At 41.1% G+C, this 8873-nt stretch overlaps 1 protein-coding gene across 1 annotated transcript in view; it reads left to right on the top strand.

Moving 5' to 3' along the window:
• Positions 1–2620: 2620 nt before the first annotated feature.
• LOC135506192 (pleckstrin homology domain-containing family G member 3) overlaps positions 2621–8873 on the top strand; it is a 119842-nt gene continuing 113589 nt past the window's right edge. The window contains exon 1 of the mRNA XM_064925684.1: positions 2621–2970. The gene's annotated coding sequence lies outside the window, so the exon portion shown is untranslated. The remainder of the gene's footprint in view (positions 2971–8873) is intronic.

Here is an 8873-nt window from a genome sequence, read left to right as displayed (position 1 = left end):
TTTGCCTTGATGATAGCTTTGCACACACTTGCCATTCTCTCAACCAGCTTCACCTGGAATGCTTTTCCAACAGTCTTGAAGGAGTTCCCACATATGCTGAGCACTTGTTGGCTGCTTTTCCTTCACTCTGCGGTCCAAATCACCCCCAAACCATCTCAATTGGGTTGAGTTTGCGTGATTGTGGAGTCCAGGTCATCTGATGCAGCACTTCATCACTCTCCTTGGTCAAATAGCCCTTACACAGCCTGGAGGTGCATCGGGTCATTGTCCTGTTGAAAAACAAACAATTGTCCCACTAAACTCAAACCAGGTGGAATGGCGTATCGCTGCAGAATGCGGTGGTAGCCATGCTGGTTAAGTGTGCCTTGAATTCTAAAGAAATCACAGACAGTGTCACCAGCAAAGCACCATCACACCTCCTCCTCCATGCTTGAGGGTGGGAACCACACATGTGGAGATCATCCGTTTATCTACTCTGTGTCTCACAAAGCCATGGCGGATGGAACTACAAATCTCAAATTTGGACTCATCAGACCAAAGGACAGATTTCCACCAGCCTAATATCCATTGCTCGTGTTTTTGGCCCAAGCAAGTCTCTTCTTCTTGTTGGTGTCTTTTAGTAGTGGTTTCTTTGCAGCAATTCGACTATGAAGGCCTGATTCACGCAGTCTCCTCTGAAAGTTGATGTTGAGATATGTCTGTTACTTGAACTCTGTGAAGCATTCATTTGGGCTTAATTTCTGAGGCTGGTAACTCTAATAAACGTATCCTCTGCAGCAGAGGTAAGTCTGGGTCTTCCTTTCCTGTGGCGGTCCTCATGAGAGCCAGTTTCATCATAGCGTTTGATGGTTTTTGTGACTGCACTTGAAATTTGACTGACCTTCATGTCTGAAAGTAATGATGGACTGTCGTTTTTCTTTGCTTATTTAAGCTGTTCTTGCCATAATATGGACTTGATCTTTTACTAAATAGGGTGATCTCCTGTATATCACCCCTACCTTGTCACAACACAACTGATTGGAATAAATGCATTAAGGAAAGAAATTCCACAAATTAACTTTTAACAATGCACACCTGATAATTGAAATGCATTCCAGGTGACTAACTCATGAAGCTGGTTGAGAGAATGGCGAGAGTGTGCCAAGCTGTCATCTGGGGCAAAGGGTGGCTACTTTGAAGAATCTAAAATATGAAATTTAAGCCTCTCATTGGCCAGTACATAGCATATGCAATCCAGGGTTTACATACATCATTGTTATAGATCTGTGGTAAGGGGCAGCTTTTACCTTGCTTCAAGTGACATGACGGTACTGTAGGCCTTCTTGCCTGAGAATAATAGCCGCAGTATGCATGATATGCTAAACAGTATATGCTTTATTCAGGAGGGGGAGTGTGTAGTGTCAACATCAATTTCCCATCCACAAGGGTCACATGCAGATAATCTATGGACTCCCCCATTTCCGATATGAAATGATTGTGTGGGTATAAACAATTTAGCTCGGTTACGTTTCTGGCATATTGCCTAATCTTTCCCGTCCTTTCATATCTGTGATGTGAAGTAAAAACAGACGTTGGGACAACACTTTATAGAATGCTCTTTTTTAGTGTCCCCTTTCCCACAATACACACTCTTATGATGTGTTCAAAATATTGTGTTGTCGTGTGATGTTCTGTCAGGGGTCAACGCAAGGTCATGTTTACAGATTTGATGTATCACAATTCTCCCACAGCAGCTGCCAATCAACCAACCTTCCAACAGAAACTGTTTGAGGTGATTGAGAGATATCATAGACAGTTCAGATAATATATTTCCCCTTCCTGGAAACGACAGACTAGGTCCCCAGTTGAAAAACGACTAGATGGGACAATTTAACAAGATGTGGGTGTGGATTAATGGAAACTGGCTCAACACCCTTCTCACACTTGTTCAATACATTGTAATCCCTCGGGGAGAGGGAATGACTGTAAGATCCATCACTCTCACACACTCAGCCGGCAGGAAGTCAAACATGCTTTAATGTAGGTTATTTCTCGCAGCTATTTGTCTGACATTGCGATGCTGTTATCATAGATTATCTATGGCTTTTATACTGGTGGAGCGGGGATAGATGCTCAATATGGACAGTAGTAGTTCTTGCAGGTTTAACAATTACAACACAGTGTTCAATTCTATTCTCACACATTTGATAGTGATAGATATGCTAAAAAAATGTAATGTGGCATGAAACCATATTGCTTTTAAAGATTATGTGAGATAAACAAGCTAGATTACTAGAGAAACAAGCAACAACAATGGGGTAAAACTGTGCATTTATATAGATATTTGTTGGGTGAATTCACCATCTCGTTGACTGAGGGGAACATGACACGTGTTGTCACACCTATGTAGCCTACACCTTCAATAAACATGACAATCATCGCATATTTAGGGACTGAGACAATACGAACACTAGCCTACAGTATTGCTCGTCACGCCAGCCCACTTTTTAAAAAATGCCTCGTGTATCTCAAGCAAAGGATGACTTCCTGCTGACGCATGTTTTAAATGTCATTATGCCGTGAAGAATCGTGGTGCGTTCTAATCCAACGCGAGCTGTTAAACATTTAAAAAAAAATCACTTTCGCTAACTGTGTTTTTTTAATTTGCATTGTCTTTTTGATGCTGACAAAAAGACGATGCAAATATATATATATATATATATTAAAATAAGTTCAACGAGGGACGCAGGGGAAAGGGGGCGGCGTTCACCAGTCAGTGGAATTCATGAAAACCACTGTACCGACAGAATTAAACACTACAGTTGGCCTACATCGGCTCGTCCAGGCGCAGTCAAACTCCTCGGAATTATAAGAACGTTTTGAACTTTTAGGGTCATTGAACAATTGTCAAATAATACTGCGAATGTAACCGCAACATTGTCGTGCCACCAAGGAGTTCTCGGTAAAGTTTTAGAAACTTTCAGCACTGCGGTAAGTTGCAAAAGTTCATTTTAAACCTTGTCAATTGATGAGATGTGAAAGGTTACAGCTGATACAGTATGATGATGTGTCGGAAATGTGCATGTCGTCGAATTCCTTCGTCGGTTGTAAAAAAAAAATCTGATTCCTTAGAAAAGTTATTTATCTGTCTGTCTGACGGCATGGAGGGCAAACAGCCTAATATCGTGTTAGTTATTGTATATGAGCAAACTGGCAGCTTAACGCAAATAATATGCAATTTTGTGGTCATCATCAGCTGACAACACTGACAGACCATTGTTGAACAAAGGCTTTATGGTAACATTGTGACCCATTTTTAAAAGTAACACGTTCAGATGCCTGAGATAAAGCAGCTCTCATAGTTTTGAAACATTCTGGTGAAGTTGTTCTATTGTTGATGGTGTATGGTTGTATCAATGATCCAATGTTGGGACAGCTTACAAAAAGCCTCATCACTGACAACTTGTCATACTGTCAATGCAAAAAAGAGAGACTACAAGTGGATGGCAGGTAGTCTTAAGGGTTAGAGCGTTGGTTGCTAGTTCAAATCCCTGAGCAAACTATGTTAAAACAAATCTGTTGACCTGTCCATGAGCAGGGCACTAAACCCTACCCACCATCAATAATGTCTGATCCCATGCCGTGACCCTACTCTCAGGAGTGGGATATGAAGAAGGAAAAAACCATTTCCATTTCACCTCACTTGTACAGGTTACACACTTGTACATATGTGGAACGGGATACATATATAAATGTATTTATCATAGGATGCAACGTGTCCATGAGCAGGGTCTAAAACCTGGACCCACAGGTGAAACCAGCATCTTAACTGTTCGCCTAGACCAATGGTGTCAAACTAATTTTGCCCCGGGGGCTGCGTTCTGCAGAGGACCGCTTGGAAAATGAGCTGTTTCCTCGCTGGCAAAATTTGCAATCAAATGGTCCTCTTTTCAATACTCCCTGACCGTCGAGCTTTAGTTTGTGATTATTAGCGAACTGGACACGGTCAAGAAACTGTATAAATCTAAGTCCATTATCATTTCTACCCAGTTTTGATTTGGTTGTAGTCGTTTTGAAAGAATATTAAATGTTTTTACTAAACCCACCATCCAGCTTCGCAGGCACTATGTTTAATGTGTTTGACCCCTGTCCTTGAGGGAATCCTCTCGTGGACCGATTGTGACATCGATCTTGAGGTTGCAGACAGGGCTACACAACAAACAAAGGAATAGTTAATTTCTTTGCAAAAAAAAAATCTAATTTTCAGCTATTTTCTACCATACGTCCATATAGTATTTCACTAGCCTATATTTTCAGCCTCCGGTTACTCCAAGGTAAGTTATTTAATACATCATTGCCTGCACCTTGAGTATGTGCGTCATTGTCAACCTGGCAATTTGTCCATTTACATCAGCTGATTGTATTACAACAGCCTGTGGGATAATTGCTCTGTTGGCCAAGAGATGGGTTTGCTCCACCCTTTTCTAAACACCAATAAGCCTGCTACTACACCTGAGCATGGCCACCTGAAAAAATGACCATCACGTGCTGCCCAGTGCCCACTTGTGAAACCTCACTGGCCACAAGGCCAGTGGAATCAGTAATGTGTTGTCGCTAGTTCAATGTCTGGTATCTCTTTCTGAATGAGTTTCGATGAGCCAAAGGCCTTGCATTCCTTAGGTTAATGCCCTTTCAGACAGCACAGGCTGCAGACATATTCCCGACATCGCTGCATTTGTTGTGAATTTCTGTTCCTTTCACACTGCTAAGGATTCTACAGTTAATAACCAAGTATCATTGTCCTGTCACCTCCAGTGTCAAGCCTCAGTCACCTTCATTACCATCCATGTTCATATCTTTCTTGCATAGCTATGTAGTGCCTGGGAATAGAGCTGGGCGGTATCCAGATTTTCATACATTTTCTGTACTATAATGAGATGTATGGTAATACCAGAAGTGCGCACAAGGGGCACTATTCAAAATCTTTATACACAAAACAATTTATGCAACAGGGATCTTGATCCAGGAGAGGATTGTATGTCTCTGCGGTAACCAACATGAATCTTGATGTCTAGCCACTTAGCTAGCAAGTAAGCAAATGTATAGCTGGAACCCTGAGCTGGATGACATTTTATTTGATACATCTTAGATTTCTTATAGTTATACTTCTAGTTAGTCACAAGCAGTGGCGTAGCATGCAGCCTCCCGCGAGGTGGGGATGCCTCCCTCCCCGGTACGGAAAATCATACAGTCGGTATTTTGAAACACACCTGTATATACGGTATAAAGAATATATCACCTGAGCCGACCTGTGAATATCTTTGTGGACCAATGAAACAGGTTGTTATCAGTGTCTTGGTCAACAGAAACAACCTTGTGGTTGTTATTTGGGCTTTGTACACTGTCACCACTGAGCAAATAGATATTTGCTGTTGTGCATTGAGAACATGTAAAATGTTAGGGGGTAATTTGTTTGTTTTTTATGTCAATGAGTCATTGTAAGATGAATCAATGGCCTAAGTTATAAGCCATTTTTCACATGGAAATAATACAGCCCTTGCCAACACAAATGTGGTTGCCAGCAGGCTTGTCACTCTTTCCACTGCCACACTGGGCAACATGCATATGACAGAGCACGGTATCTTTCTTTATTCAGATGGAGAGACTAAATGTGTGGAACAATACATGGAAATGCTGAAGGAATCAGTTACAGATAAAGGTACACTGCATTGCAGAATGTTAGCTCTTTATCAGCAGTGTTAATCCTTCCTCCCGTAAGCTGTTCTTCTTGCAGACATTCTCTATGGATATGAACGCGAAACTACACGTGTTCTTTAATAACCTTTCTAGGGCAGGCGTTCCGCTAGCGGAACCCCTCCACAACATTCTGCTGAAAAGGTAGCACGCGAAATTCCATTTCTTTTTTTGAAATATGTAACTTTCCCACATGAACAAGTCCAATAAACAAGATTATCTTTCATTTGCTGTATCTACCCATAGTGTCAAATTTTAAAAATAAATAAATAAATGCTTTACTGTGAAAGCACAACATATGATTGTTAGGTTATAGCCAAGTCAAAAAAACACAGCCATTTTTCCAGCCAAAGATAGGAGTCACAAAAAGCAGAAATATAGATAAAATTAATCACTAACCTTTGATCTTCATCAGATGACACTCATAGGACATTATGTTAAACAATACATGCATGTTTTGTTCAATAATGTGCATATATTTACATCCAAAAATCTGTTTACATTGGTGCGTTACGTGCAGTAATGTTTTGATTGCAAAACAACTGATGATTTTGCAAAAATACTCATAATAAACATTGATAAAAGATACTAGTGTTCACAAAATTAAAGAGACTTCTCCTTAATGCAACCGCTGTGTCAGATTAAAAAAAAAAAAAAAAAAACTTTGCAGAAAAAGCATAATCTGAGAATGGCGTTCAGAGCCCAATCCAGCCAGAGAAATATCCTCCATTTTGGAGTCAACAGAAGTTAGAAACAACACCATAAATATTCACTTACCTTTGATCTTCATCAGAAGGCACTCCCAGGAATCGTAGTTTGACACTAAATGACTCATTTGTTACATCATTTATGTCCAAATAGCCAATTAGCGTGTTCAGCCCAGTAATCCATCTTCATGAGGCGCAGGCACTTCGTCCAGACAACTTGAAATGTTCTGTTACAGTCCTTTAGAAACATGTGAAAGGATGTATGGAATCAATCTTTTTTAACATAAAACATCAATTTTCTAACCGGAGAATTCCTTTGTCTGAAGAATAGCACTGGAACGAGAGAACTCTGTCGGGAGCGTGCATCATGAGACCAAGGCTCTCTGCCAGACCACTGACTCAAAGAGGTCTCATGAGCCTCTCCTTTAAAGTAGAATCCTCATTCAAGTTTCTAAAGACTGTTGAAATCTAGTGGAAGCTGTAGGAAGTGCAACTTTATCCATATCTCAATGTGTATTTGGTAGGCCAAGCTTTGAAAAACTACAAACTTCAAATGTCCCACTTCCTGGTTGGATTTGTTTCAGGTTTTCACCTGCAATATGAGTTCTGTTATACTCAGACATCATTCAAACAGTTTTAGAAACCAGAGTGTTTTCTATCCAATACTAATAATACTATGCATGTATTAGGATCTGGGACAGAGTAGGAGGCAGTTGACTCTGGGCACGCTATTCATCCAAAAGTGAAAATGCTGCCCCATATCCCAAAAGAGATAAAATACAGCGTAAATGATACTTATACTAAAAATTTGTTACATAAAAAAAAATCTCATTTAATATACACACAATACCCCATAATCACAAAGCGAAAAAAAGGTTTCTAGAAATGTTTGCAAATGTATAAAATAAAAAAATCAGACATAAGTCTTCTGAGCCTTCGCCATGAGATTTGAAATTGAGCTCAGGTGCATCCTGTTTCCATCAATCATCCTTGAGGTGTTCCTACAACTTGATTGGAGCCCACATGTGGTATATTCAATTGATTGGACATGATTTGGTAAGGCACACATATGTCTAGAAAAGGTCCCACAGTTGACAGTGCATGTCAGAGCAAAAACCAAGCGATAAGGTTGAAAGAATTGTTCGTAGAGCGCCGAGACAGAATTGTGTCGAGGCACAGATCTGGGGAAGGAAAGCAAACATTTCTCCAGTATTGAAGGTCCCCAAGAACACCGTGACCTCCATGATTCTTAAATGGAACAATTTTGGAACCACCAAGACTCTCCCGAGAGCTGGCTCCCTGGCCAAACTGAGCATTCAGGGGGGAGAAGGGCCTTGGTCAGGGAGGTGACCAAGAACCCGATGATCACTCTGAAAGAGCTCCAGAGTTCCTCTGTGGAGATGGTTGTCCTTCTGAAAGGTTCTCCCATCTCTACAGCACTCCACCAATCAGGCCTTTATGATAGTGGCAAGACAGAACCCACTCCTCAGTAAAAGGCACATGACAGCCTGCTTGGAGTTTGCCAAAAGGCACCTAAAGACTCTCAGACCATGAGAAACAAGAATCTGGTCTGATGAAACCAAGATGTGACACTTGGCAGTTCAATCTGGAGGAAACCTGGCACCATCCCTACACTGAAGCATAGTGGTGGCAGCATCAGGCTGTGGGGATGTTTTTCAGTGGCAGGGACTGGGAGATCAGTCAGGAAGAGATGGGAAAGATGAACAGAGCAAAGTACAGAGAGATCCTTGATTAAAAACATGCTCCAGAGCACTCAGGACCTCAGACTGGGGTGAAGGTTCCCCTTCCAACAGGACAACGATCCTAAGCACACAGCCAAGACTACACAGGAGTGGCTTTGGAAAAAGTCTCCATGTCCTTGAGTGGCCCATGCAGAGCCCGGACTTTAACCCAATCGAACATCTCTGGAGAAACCAGAAAATAGCTGTGCAGCGACGCTCCTCCAACCTGACAGAGCTTGAGACGATCTGCAGAGAAGAATGGGAGAAACTCTCCAAATACAGGTGTGCCAAGCTTGTAACGTCATACCCAAGAAGACTCTGCTGTAATTGCTGCCAAAGGTGTTTCAACAAAGTACTGAGTAAAGTGTCTGAATACTTATGTAAATGTAATATCTGTTTTTAAAAATATTTTTTATACATTTGCAACAATGTCTAAACGTGTTCTTGCTTTGTCATTATGGGGTATTGTGTGTAGATTGAGGGAAAACAATTTTATAAATTTTATAGTAAGGCTGTAACGTAACAAAATGTGGAATAAGTCAAGGGGTCGGAATCGTTTCCGAAAGCGCTCTGTGTGTGTGTGTGTGTGTGTTATATAACACACACAGCGCATTCGGAAACGATTCCGACCCCTTGACTTATTCCACATTTTGTTACATATATACTTTTAATGTTGTCCTCTCCATCCTCC

The sequence above is a fragment of the Oncorhynchus masou genome, chromosome 19, assembly GCF_036934945.1.
Source record: "Oncorhynchus masou masou isolate Uvic2021 chromosome 19, UVic_Omas_1.1, whole genome shotgun sequence".
Lineage (NCBI taxonomy): Eukaryota > Metazoa > Chordata > Actinopteri > Salmoniformes > Salmonidae > Oncorhynchus > Oncorhynchus masou.
This window is presented reverse-complemented; position numbering and strand designations above follow the sequence as displayed.